The sequence below is a fragment of the Protobothrops mucrosquamatus genome, unplaced genomic scaffold, assembly GCF_001527695.2.
Source record: "Protobothrops mucrosquamatus isolate PMUCROS unplaced genomic scaffold, P.Mucros_1.0 scaffold23, whole genome shotgun sequence".
Classification (NCBI taxonomy): Eukaryota; Metazoa; Chordata; class Lepidosauria; order Squamata; family Viperidae; genus Protobothrops; species Protobothrops mucrosquamatus.
In genome coordinates, this window is record NW_015386408.1 from 2,312,366 (window position 1) to 2,326,304 (window position 13,939).

A 13,939-nucleotide genomic window follows, 5' to 3' on the forward strand; every position below is an offset into this window, starting at 1 on the left:
TGGAAAAAGGGGGAAAAATGGTGGACAGCCTTGCTTGGCGACCCCTGTGAAATGGTCGATCGACCCCAAATGTGGTTGCAACCCATAAGTTGAGAACCGCTGCTCTAAAAGCTTGAGTTTAGTGATGCTTATTAACTAAAAGGACACCTGCCGCACCCTTTTCCAGGCTCAAGCTTTTCCAGTGTGTTGAGTGGCAATTCCCATCCTTTGATCAGCGTGACATTTCAACTGTTGACTTATTGTACCAATGGCACCCTTTGTGAGATGGATGGGCGATATAAACATTGTTAAATAAATAAATAAACCTTTCAACTGCTGCTTAGGAATTACGGGAGTTGTCCACAGCTGGAGAGTAATAGATTGAGGAAGGCTGAGGTACAGAATTGGGTTTTCAGACAAAAGAGCCCAGGATCCCTGTCAGCGCCCGATGAAGTCACCTGTGCATTGGCTCCATTGATCAATGTGAATAATGTTATCATCTCTTTTACATAAGGTTTGCGTACTCGGGATTCTTTTTTGTATAAGAAAAACCACATTGGGTTTTTAAAACATTATTCCAGTAGTGGTTTTGACTGTGGTTCAAAGTGGTATAGTATCCATACAGTTTCTGTATCTCCAGAACATGTTAAAGGGACATCTACAGCAAATAAAAAAAGGAATTGCTCTTTGAATAAACCTGGTTAAGTGATCTGAATTGTTTTAACCTAAAAAAAGTCTGACCCATAATTGACCTCACATACAGTATACAAGGGAAAACCATGCAGGTAGTCTTCGACTTATGATCACAATTGAGTCCCAAATTCCTGTTGCTATGCAAGACAATTGTTAAGTAAGTTTGCCTTATTTTATGACCTTTCTTGTTACAGTTGTTAAGTTGGTAACACAGTTGTTAAGTGAATCTAGCGTCCCCCATTGATTTTGCTTCTCAGAAGGTTGCAAAAGGGGATCACGCGACCCTGGTCACGTGATCAAAATTCGGCCGTTTGGAAACTGGCATGTATTTATGATGCATAAATAATGCTACCATGGTCGTAAGTGTGAAAAACAATCCTAATTCACTTTTTCCAGTGCTGTTGTAACTGCAAATGGTCACTAAACAAACAGTTACAATTTGAGGACTATCTGTCAAAAGTACAGAAAAAAAAGAACAGCTATCTGAATTTGACTGATCTAAGAAGCTAGTTAGGGTTGGACCTGCTTAGTAGAGTAGGCCAGAATCAAAATCTTCCTATATAGCAACAGGCAAATTCCACATTTTGCTCTCTACCCATCTAATTATCTTTGTGTCTTGAGCTGCTGGATCAGCCTTGTGTCTGAACCAAAGCTTTAAGCATCTTACATGCATCTGTTCCATCTAATCCCCAATAACTGGGGCCTGTGTTACAGAAGAATGGGGGGAGGGAAAATGCTGGTAGCATTTAGGCTGCCTTCTAACAAAAGGGAAATCTATGCCATAAAAATTCTTCGTATACCCATTTAAAATTACAGGATTTCTCATAGACATGGTCGGCAGTGATATACTATGGAAAATTCACATGGATCTGTAGTAATTTTATAGGACGAGGGTGTGGAGAGCTGGAACAACCAGAAGCCCAAGCTGCAGAAACTCTGAGGAGCCTCAGTGTGGCCCTGGAGTGGCCACACCGTAATTTTTAATGTATAACAGAGGAAGGAAATCATAAAATCCTATGGTAGCAATCATACTTACCATATTTAATTGTGTTTTTAAATAAGAGCAAGTTTAGACTGCAATCTTTTGCCTTCTGTTCAGTGGATTCATTCTCAGGAAGAAAATGCATGATTGTAGTCTTAGAGTGGAGCTTAATAAAATAAAGGTGTATTTATTTGGCTCCAAAGAAAAGAGTGAGACTTACCAACAAATATGCAGAGTAGTAGAATTATAGGCAGTGAAAAGAGATCAAAGCTTCTCTTCATGTTTTATCTCTAATTCAGTTAAAGTAAAGGGAAGACTTGGGTTTAAATTTCTTAGTTGCTTTAAACTCCAGTGTCATCTTTGCTATAATCCTGACTTTGGTATTAAGAAAAATCTTTTGAGAACAATTAAGTCTCAGAAGAAAATGCTTGCAAATTGTTTGTGTCATTTAGAACATTTTTAGGAACAAGCCATTCAAGAGACTGAGCACCAGTGAAGAATTCAAGGGAAATGTTTTCTGAATATAAGGAAATAGGGTAGGAATGTTCAGAGAGTTCTCTAACAGTGGGAGAAATCTAATGTATGCTTGCCAGTACGGTGACACATCTGGAATTTCTTCAGAGTAATATTGGTTTTCTTATGTGCTAGTGATTTAAGCTGCTGTGTTTTGATACAGGAATTAAGATGGAGAGATCCTAGACTAAGAAAGGTACATCATGTTGACTTTCAGGCAGATCCCCCATAGATTCCCCACTATATGGGGAAAAGGAGTATACCCCCTTATATTACCTTACCCCATATAATGTTCGGATGTGCTATAATTCAGTTCCATCATTTCTTAGTTTTTGTAGGTTTGGTTGTGGCATAGTTGTTTGCAGCACTAGTTGAAATCTTAATCCAGATTTTGAGTGGTACTCAATAGGATAGCGGTGGCGAACCTATGGCACGGGTGCCAGAGGCGGCACTCAGAGCCCTCTCTGTGGGCACACGTGCCGTTGCCTCAGCCCCACCTCCCCCCATGGCCCCCTCACCAGCAGACCCCCCGGAGGAGAATCACCCCCGAGTGCAGCCCACGCAGAGCAGCGCAGCCAAGGACATGGCAGCCGGGCAGCAGGGACAAGACTCCGCCCTCGCGCCCCGTTGTGCGCAGCTGATGCTGTGGGGCATGGGTGGACGGTGTGGCCGCCATGCACTGCTGGGCCGCCTGGGCAATCTGTGGCGAGCCATGGAGGCAGTGAGTGGTCCTGTGGGTGGGCAGGGGTGGGGCCGGTGGCATGCAGGCAGGCGGTGGGGCCGGGTTTCGGGCACTCAGTCTCTAAAAGGTTCGCCATCACTGCAATAGGAGATCAGTCTATCACTCTATAAGCAGTAAAATGATGCATCCAAGCAGGTCCAATAACATTTCGGACAGAGACTAATGGCAGGTCCCCACCAGAACCCAAAGTTCAAATAGCTTCCCCTGTCTGGGTCCCCATTAATCAGCATCAGCAAAGCACAGTATTTTTCAAGGCTCTCCCTTTGAAAAAGACCAACTGATTCAACTCCTTAAGCAAGGAGATTTTCTCTGGGCTGTGAAGCCAGTATCCAAAATGAGTGGAAAGGGGGCAGCTCAGGAAATCTTTATTCCTCAAAAGATTGTGAGCTCTCCACCCCCAAAGGGAGCTTGCTTTTATCTGGTATCTGTCAGTCCTAGTCAATACATCAAAACACCACAGTTCCCAATTCTTTCAACAACAATTGCATATCTAGGATGGATAAGCATGATCAGATTCAGCAGCTTTGATCCCTAAGGCTCTGAGCAAGAGACAAACAGCAAATTTATCACAACCAAAGAAAAAATGGGGACTGATGGAAGAGTTCCCCCCGCATTCTGCCTAGTTTCAATCTATCGCATATTAATCTCAAACCAAAAGGAATTCCTAGCTGCAGCTTAAGCCGGTGCTAAACATTGGATCTGAAAGTTTCTTTGTATTGCTTTCCTTTCCATGTTGAGGAATAAATTCCATGGTGTAAAATGATGTTTTAGGCAAGTTAATAGGATTGCAGCCTTACTCACTGCAGCAGACGTGATGCTATCAGAGAGAATTAGAGAGATAACTAGACAACCCATGCCCTGTTGGATCATTGTTTCAGAGATATTTCCTTTCTTAAACAGGGAAAACAAATGATCGGGGGAGGAGGGGAGAGCAGTGGGACCATTGAATTCCCCATTGAATTTCCTTGTTGGAATCTGGCAAGGAGCACCAGAAATCTGCTTGCCTTCCCTGCCTGCCCCTTTCTTGCCCTGGTAAGTGGCTGCTGCTGGATGGGGGTGGGAATGAGTATTGTGAGATTGGCTAGGAAACTGTCACAGAACATTGAAAATGAAGATCACATGACGACAGCAGCAGCCCAGCAGCAGTCAGTAGCACTGAAGCAGTCACAACACGTTTCCAAATTTCATTCCCTTAGTAATCAAGGGTCCCTGATTTTGGACACGTTGTGTAAGTTAGTTCATGTAAGATACCTTGGTTCAAAAATTGTCACCCTATGATGCAGTTTTCCCCAGTTAAAGGTCATGACAACAAGAGACTGGAATCATATATTGCAGTACACCGCAGTAGGTTTCGATTACTTGCAGCTAAGCACAAGGTATGAACCCAGTTTATGGCTGAGTGCTGAAGTGCAGAATTTCTCCTAATAGGACATCTTCAATAGGTTTTGTGCAACTTGTCTCGGGCCACATTTCAAAAAAAGAAATACTAGATCGGAACTTTTTTTTAATGGGGGAGGGCGTTGATTGGGGCCCTGTCCAAATCCTATTTTCCAAAAAGTGCAGAAGCAAGTAAATCTGGTCAAAATGTTAAAACAGAGGATTATGATCTATAAATTGTATTTTACAGTGTAGAGTGATTTTGAAAGCAGCCAATTGTGGTTTATTCCACAAGTGTGACTAAATCATAGTTTTGCCATGTGTAAACCCAGACTTTCTCTCTCTCTCTCCATCTGTCTATTACTTTCAAGACTCCCATCTATTCTGTCAGCCTTTCCTCCGAGGCCCTTTGTCTTGGACCTCTGTTACTCTCCACACACTCTTATGTACACTCGAGCAATGGAAAATATAAATAGGATGAAAATTATATGACCTACAATTAATTTTCCAAATGCATTTAAGTGTAGAATTTGAGCCGTCATGGTACAACATTCTTTCTTCCATTCTATTTTTCTATTAAAAACCTGCCTACATCTGTTGAATCCAGGAAACTTAAGAGTTCTTGCCCAGGCCCAGCACGTCATTCACAATGAGGTTGAATTTATGAGCAATGCAGCTGATGCTCACAAATCTGACCTCAGGAACAGCCTTCAACATAGCTTACTCCCATCTGTGAGTATGAAACTGTATGAGCTGCTGCTGCCAAGCCAACCATCTGTCTGCCATCCATTTAATGGCAGCTCTGCGTATCAAAGATCAGTTAAAGGGAAAGAAAACAGAACCGACTGAAAAAACTGGACAGGTAGTTTTAAGGCTCACATCTTTTTGCTTATGGCTTTTTAGTCTCGCAAGGCCTCTGTTTCTGGACGAGAAGCTGCTCTTACTATCCACTCAAGCATAGGCATACATACATGGATGAAAAATATAAGAAGAATTAAACAATGCAACCCTGACAATATAGATGGTTTATTTTAAGAAGAGAATTTGCTTGTCCTGATTGCAAAATGATTTTTTTCCTTTAAATAGCAGCCAATCTGTGGAGTTGACTAACTTTAAATCAGCTTGTGAAGTGGAAATCTGCTTATTAAATCTTTACTAAATGGTGAGAAACAGTATAATAATAATAATAATAATAATAATAATAATAATAATAATAATTATTATTATTATTATTATTATTATTATTATTATTATTATTATTATTATTATTATTATTATTATTATTATTATTGTAGAAGCAGGTTATTGTTCTTTATCTAGTTAGAAACAAATCCACCTTGGACCAGTAATTTAAGCTAATAAAATATTTGATGTATCATAAAGATACTATTCAAAAGTACACTGTTGCAAATGAAGACATGTGATGGCTTTTAAGTCTGTCACAGGAAGGAAATAAGGAACATAGCAATTCATGTTTGCTTTATGGAGCAAGGCCCTTAAGATGAGAAGGAAGCAAAACAATAACTTGATTGTATGCCACAATTAAACATCCAAGAGCTGGTGGAAGTTTCTTCCTCTGAATTCATAAAGCCTGTTGATTTTTCTGAGTTTCCTTCTTGAAAGTAACTGCTTTATCCTTTTAGACAGAATCTTATTATAAAGGGCAGAGACAGAACTGCTTCTCTGTTAAATTATGTGCCAAGAAAAATGAATTCTGAGACTAATTTAAATTATACACACTGAACAGATTTCACTTTACTTTCAAAATATACGGAGTCTTTCCCCCAAAAAATGGATTTCAGTATTACCGGTATATACAAACAGAAAAGTTCACAACAATAAAATTAATACAATTCATAAAAATAGGAGTAACGCAAGTCTTAATCCTAATAGAAAATGTAGAATAGTAATAAATAATATTAATACAGATGAAGAAGAAAAAAGGCATTGGAAGAATATTTGAAGGATAGGGAAGAAGATACATTGAAGCTAGTATGCCATGACCTACAAGAAATACTAAATGAAGAACAGAAAAGAGACATGGTAAGCCAAAGTATTACATAGCATGTACACTAAAAAATAAAAAAATAGCCAGCTAAGCAGACAACAAAAAGAGCTGGCAATGGTTAAATGCAGGAAAGTTGAACAAAGACACGGGCTAATTCTGGCTATATAAGAAAAAGCCTTAAGAACAAATGCATACAAAATCAGAATTGAGAAGACATCAACAGAGAGCAAATGCCACCTCTGCAAAGAAACTGAAGCAACAGTGAATCTTCTAGCTAGCTGCAAACAAATTGCACAGATGGGCAATAAATAGCATGATAAAGTAGCAACAATGCTTCATTGAAATATCTGCAAGCAAGAAAAGCTGAGACCACAAAATAGACAAAGTTATATAAAATGAAGAAGCTAAAGTGCTCTAGGATTGTAGAATTCAAAGAGGCAAGGATTTGCCGTACAACAGTCCAGATTTAACAGTTGTCCATAAGATAAGACAAAAGAGCCTGTATAGTGAACGCGGCAGTACCTGGAGATAACATAACAGAAGAGAAAGAACTAGAGAAAATCACAAAATACAATGACCTGCAAATAGAAGTAGAACGACTATAGCAAAAAAAAAAAGCAAATATAGTATCGATAGTGATAGGTGCCTTGGGTGCAATCCCAAAACATCTGGAGGGACCACTTGCATTGACAAAATCACCATCAGTCAATTGCAAAAGGCAGTTTTTCTTGGAACAGCTTACATTCTCTGACGATACCTATTACACCATCAACCAACAATCTCAACAATATAATCCAATTTGTAAATGTTGAACGTAAAAGAAAACGTCATAATGTTACTATCTAACAAATATCCTTGGAAAGAGATTTAGGAGATAAGATTACCACAGAAAAGATTATTGTCTTGGCCTTCATAAGATGCAATTTTTACCCAAAGTATCTGAAGACCTCAACCTCTGATCTTAACTTACACAGGTAAGTCTATTTAAGGGGAGATGCTGCTTGAGTTATTTAAATGATCGGGTCCATATTCATGTCACTGTATTATATAATGTATGAATTAGAATTAGATCAGTGCAGGAACTCCCCATTGTAGGTGGCCATTCAGCCACATTTGAAAGCTTCCAGTCAGGGAGAGTCCACCATTAATGTAGGCAGGCAGATCCACTGCTTAACAGCTATTATAGTCATGAAATTCCTTGTAATGTACAGCCCATATCTCTTTTTCTTTTCAAGTATTGGTCCTTGTCCTGCTCGTGGTTTCAACAAAAAATGCTACAGGACAGTCTGTTTTTAGACCACATTCACCTTTCCCATTAGTCTTCTCTTTTGCAAGCCAAATTGTTTCCAGTTCCCATGTCCTTCATATATTTGGTTTCCAGAAGTAGCTCTTCTCTGAAGTCACAGCAGTATCTCTGTGTTCCTTTTAAAGGGCATTGCCCAATACTCAAAATTATTTATTTTATTTATTAGATTCCCCCCCCTTTTATTATTTTTATAAATAACTCAAGACAGCTAACATACCTAATATTCCTTCGTCCTCTGATTTTCCTACAACTACCCTGTGAGGTGGGTTGGGCTGAGAAACAGTGACTGGCCCAAGGTCACCCAGTTAGCTTTCACAATCTCCTGGTTTTCTAGGCCAGCACCTTAACCACTACACCAAACAGATCCCAATTGGTGGGGGCTACCCTTATACGTTTGCAAATATACCTTCTTTGGCTGAAAACTGGTTCACTGAGGTGTATGCATGATAATGCAAGTAGGTTTGGGAATGTTAAACTTCAGCAAACTGACAACAGTGAGCAAGCTTTGAGTTAAGGTACTGACTGGGAGTTCACATCTGCTGTGCTAAATACAGTAGTGGCCAAAATTGTGGAAACCTTTTGGGAAAAGTGTATTTTTGAGGTTTGATAGCTAATAACACCCCTTGTTTTTGGAGTAGTACCATAAAATTATATATCAATAGAAAGATAATTTAATCAAGAATGTAATGCAACAAAGTTTGTTCAATTATCTGTACTGTATTCTATGAAAGGTTATAGCCAAATAACCAGAAAAAGGAAGCACAACTTGCTGAGGTTGATATCAGGTAGCTTTCCTTCATCTGATTGTAGCCAATGAGCATGAGTGTTTAGAGACCCAATCAGGTGTCATCTTCTTTTGGCAATGAGCCAATCAGATCACAGTAGGATTCAGTTATTGATGTCATGTATTGAAGCTGAGAGGAGGACATTTGTCTCTGTGTTATGTGATCCCTGTCAAGTTGGTTGGGGTTTTTTGTGTTCTTTCATTTAGTGAGCTTGTAAAACCTAATAAAATTAAAGTAACGGTGCAAAGAGTTGACTGGTTGCCCAGAAAGTGATGTAAAATAGTATTATTAAGTGAACAAGGCTACAGTTATAAAGAAATTAGAAGAAAAATTGGTGGAAATGTAACCAAAGGTGGCATTTCTACTGTACACTTTTCCCAAAAGGTTTCCACAATTTTGGCCACTACTGTAGAACGGTGATCTCTTGTGACTGGCAAGTTTGTGCTAAGAATTGTTTTTAATATACAACACAGAGTGTATTCAACTTCAGACAGCTGGAGTCATGATGACTTGGCTCTTCAACCAGGCCTTTGATTAGGGACAACAAGACTTCATCACACTTGGCATTTTTTATCTTTTTTTGTGTTTTATTGGTTTCGTTGTAATTTCTTTGATTGGTGTGATCCACCCAAGAATCATTGAGAGCTGAGCAGCATACACATTTAATAAACTATTAATATGTACTGTTAAATACAACTATAAACATTCTCTTGTTTTCAAAAAATGGTAAATGCCCACGCTTGTAAAGATGGACTGCAAATGGCCTCCAAGTCCAGAAAGTTTTAGCCCTTTCCCCCACGTACTCAACCAACCTCTAAGCAGGCCCCAGCAAAACTATTTTCATCTCCTGGGTCTGTGTGGTGTCGTCTTCATGTTATCCCCAGCCCATGAGTGAGAAAGGTTTATGTCATCTTTAGCTATGCCTGCACTACAAATCCTATTTTTTTCTCTTACTCTGGCAGCCACTAATGGCAAATTGAAGGGGTGAAAAATCTGTTACGCTTTTATCACTCATTGTTCTGGAAGGAAGGCAGTCAACTCCAGTAGAGGCGGGAGGCGGACTGACATCCAATTTCATGCCAGGACAATTTTTTGCCAACTCCAGGATGGGTGGGGAGCTCTTTTCAGCAATGGGGAAAGGCTCTTAAAAGAACAAAGAGCTGTATAAACAGTTTTCAAATTTTTAGTGAAGAACAAAAGGGCAATTGATTTATCTGCACTTATCTTAACGGAGAGTCCCAGACACTGGATTATTATGTTTTGATGTTTTGGAGGTTAACCCAGTGTTTGTTAATGAATGGCAAAGTGATATCCTGACTGCATTAGAATGCAGGGAGATTTGCCACCGGAGAGCTTCTTAATTCAACGGATGTAAAATCAGGGATGCTCCTGAGGATGGAGACAAGTCCTGCAGGTATATTTTGTCCCGGCTCGCCAGATTTTGCCAAGTAGTCTTCACAGACAAGATGGAGAGTGAAAAGCAACAACGGAATGTGTGGGACAAAAGATTGGCAGACTCAGTTCTCTAAGAACAGCATTTTGCATTCCAGTTGACAGTGCACATGCCCAAAATAAAACATGGTATTTTGGGTTATTCAAGAGGAATGATTCACAATGATTTATTGGGGATTAAAGAAGATAGACGCTGGGTATACGGTAAGAGAAGACCAACTATGGTGCCATCTATAGAAGGGGTTATCATCACATTACCTGGATGGCAGGAAAGATTTCTGCATCTCTTTTTTGCCCTCTAAATGACTATCTGGATTTGTGCAACCCAGAAATTGTAGCCCTACATACATGCACACTAAACCTACTTGGATGTTCATTTACACTTCAAGGAATGATTGGGTCCCCCCTTTTAGTTTTCACTCACTCCTGTCTTTATGATTGTCAGTAAATTGGATCTATTTTGAGATTACGACCAGAGATGACCCAGTCCCTCCGCAGATGATGCTTGAATTTGTCAAGCTGGGCTTCTCTGTAACTTCAATATCACTAGAGGATATTTTCAGCTTATGATCTTCTCACTCTGGAAAAAAAAATACAACTCTTAGAAGAATGGCAGGAGCAGGTGCCTGATTAATTCAGCAACTGCCTTTCATTTGAGTCGGGGGAAAAACAGGCTGGGAACTCCACTGTGTCTGATGGCTTTGCTAGAACATCCCATCCACGTTACTCAGCCGGTTGCACAATTTAATTATCACTTTGCAAACCATGCAATAAGGGACAGATGACTCCACCAGGGAGTGAGCCAGCAGTTCTGAGAAATGCTTTCGTTTAGTGAAAGGTCGAGGAAACCTCCTCTTCCTCATGAAGCAGCCTGAAGGATGAGCTGTTCCACTCAGCATTTATCAACCACAGAGATGGGAACCACTCAGTTTATCAGGGCTATGTCAGGGCTTCCTGTCAAACAGGAAACCGTCAGAATCCTGTATCAGGGGACCCATTCTACAGGTGAAGTTACAGACTCACACTAAAATATGGCTGTGTTTCCTAAAGCTTAGCTTGAAGCTCAACTGCGCTTCTTATAAACAGGGGAAGGGGAAACAGGGTCAGGAGCCAGGTCTAATCATATATCCCAAGAGATGCCAATTTTGGGGATGCATGCAAGATCTCAACTTGTACTGTTCGGCAGATGTTGAGGGATAAAAGAGTCTGTTTGGGGGAGAAATGTAGAAGGGACAGTCTTCTTTTTTCAGTCCTGTGATTCTGTGCATTGACATTCTGTGCCCTCCTGTACAATATGTTAACTCTTTGGTTGATATCCATGTATTTAACCACAGCCCTTGGTCCTTGGAATAAATACAGTGTACATTTCAGAGGAGGGTCTGTGAGCACCTTCACTCGTTAAACAAATCTACTTCCCTGCCTGCTTGCAAACTGCTTCTTTGCGTTCTTTGAAGAGAAAGGTGGTTAGAAATGTAATCATAAAACAATATTTGATAACCAGCATAGGCAGTGATGCATTTAGATTGTCACCACACCCATCGGCCGTTTCAAGCATTCCAGCCGCTTGGAAACCAGTTTAGATAAGCCCCAAGCAAACATTACACAGCAGTGTTGCTAAGGAATTTAAAAAAAAGAAAAAAAGATACATCAAGGTTCAAAGCCTATTGGAAAGTCACACTCTCTAGCCTGCAAAGATTTCAGTCCTGTGGGCCAGCAATAACAAACCAGTGAAAGGAGCACTCTGCACATGGGCATGCCAAACAGATTATTCACCGTATGTGAAGTGCAGTACGGATTGCAGAAGGCCATCCTCGGATACTGAACAAGGCACAATAAGAATATGATTCAGCTGCAACTTTTGAAGATCTGCAGGCCTTTTTTTGGGGGGGATTGGTACGATGCGTAGCTTTGGAGTGCCAGTTGTGGCAGCCTGTTATATACTCTTGGCCATATCCTAAGATCATCTTCAGAAACCCTCTAATTTCATTGGGTATCTGCCGTCCAACAACACAACTGATGACATAGAGCAGCTCCTTCCTGATGGTAGGGCCACATATATGGAATATTCTCCCTAGAGAAACTTAATCTGATGCCTTGTTGTTGTTTTTTGTTATTTTTTTATTTTGTTTTATTTTTATTTATTTGTAACCCGCCTTCATTATTTTTACAAATAACTCAAGCCAATGAACAATTATTATTATTAGGGTTTGTAGATGTTCAGATGTGATTTGGCGTTTTTATCCACCTAGTGAGTCCTTCCGAAGGACCCGAGATAGGCAGATGTGGATGTTTGATAGTGTTACAGATATTGTCTAATATTACTTTAACACCATCAAACATCCATATCTGCAGATCACAGGTCCTTGGAAAGGACTTGATAGGTGGATAAAAATGCCAAATCCAGTCTGCACATCTGGCTGACTGTGCAACAAACCATAACAATACTATTATATATTATTATAACATTAGTACTACATATTAGGTAAAGACCTTTTCATTTTCCAAGATCTAAACTCCCCTTTCAATCTGTGCTGTTTTATATTATTCTTAACAATTTGCTCTCTGAATTGGATTGTCTGATTTATAATTCACCCTATGAAAGGGAGGCATCTACAGTAATTCCTTTTCTCAGAAGTAAAACTACCCAGTCAAAATTCTTTAGTGCAGATCCATAGGGATGCTTAATTGGGAGAGGAATGGTCTGGTCTGTTGTTTATACGGCCTCTGGCATATGCTGTCTTGAAATGCTTTTGTATACAACTTGTCTATGAAATTGGGCTCTTCCAGGGATCACATTTTGAGACAACAAGGTCGAGTCTGAATGCTTAGGAATCCAGCCCAGGAGCAGACAGGGATGACATCCATTCAATTAACCAGAAGCAGAGCTAGATTGCAGAGGGTCCAGGTTAAGACCTGACCAATAAAGCTCCCTGAAAGTCAAAAAACATGCAGCCACACCAAAGCTTTAACAGCCATTTTTACTGCAGTTACAGTAATAATCTTGATAGCCGACAACTCAATTTAAACACTTTTATCAGGGAATAAAGTCTGAGTTCAATTGGATGCAATTCTGCTTAGGAGTAAATTATGAGAGTGGGGTGAGAGAGTCACTCCGTGATCTCAGGAGATAGGAGCATCCGCTGTGTGTAAAAAAATCTAGATAGCAGCTGCAACCGTGTCATCAAGGCCACATTTCTTTTTTGCCTGTGTTACGTGCAATGTATATATAAAAAAATAAACCTGGGCTTCAGCTTACTTGTTCCAGCCACCATGACTTTTTTGATCTGCTCCTTTGCTGGTGCCCTACCACAAAAGGATATAAAGTGATTTTATAATGCACCTTGATATCACTCATCCCTTTGTATGTGCACGTTGCAAATCATGGCATCCTTCCAAAAGCTGCCACCAGAAGAGACAATGTATTACATTTATGAGGATTAATTACTTAACTATTTAACTAGATCTAATTGGCGCACAGGTAGTCTTTGACTTGTGACAATTGGGACCAGAATTTCCATTGCTAAACAAGGCAATTAAGTGAGTCGCACCCAATTTTATGACTTTTTTTTTGGCCTGGCTGTTAAGGGAATTGCTGCAGTTGTTAAGTGAATCGTGTGGTTGTTAAATGAACCCGGCTTCCCCCGTTGACCTCGCTTGTTGGGAAGGTCACAAAGGGTGATTGCACAACCCATAAATACATGCCGATTGCCAAGCACCTGATTTCTGATCACATGGTCATGGGGATGCTGCAACAGTCGTAAGTGCAAGGATTGGCTGTAAGTCATTTTTCAGTGCTGTCATAACTTTGAATGGTTGCTAAACTAATGGTTGTAAGAACTCAAGGACTACTTGAACTGGTTAAGTTGCTGGCCTGGAAACCAGAAGACTATGATTGTTAGCCCTGCCTTAGGATGAAATCCAGCTAGGTGACTTTGGCCAGTTATTTTTTCTCAGCCCAATTCACCTCACAAAACTGTTGTGGTGCAAACAGGAGGAGGAGGAGGAGGAGGACAAGGAGGAAGTAATATGCACGTTCGTCACCTTAAACTACTTATAAAGTAATAAAGGCAATATTAAAAAAAAATCAAAATCAAAATCTAAC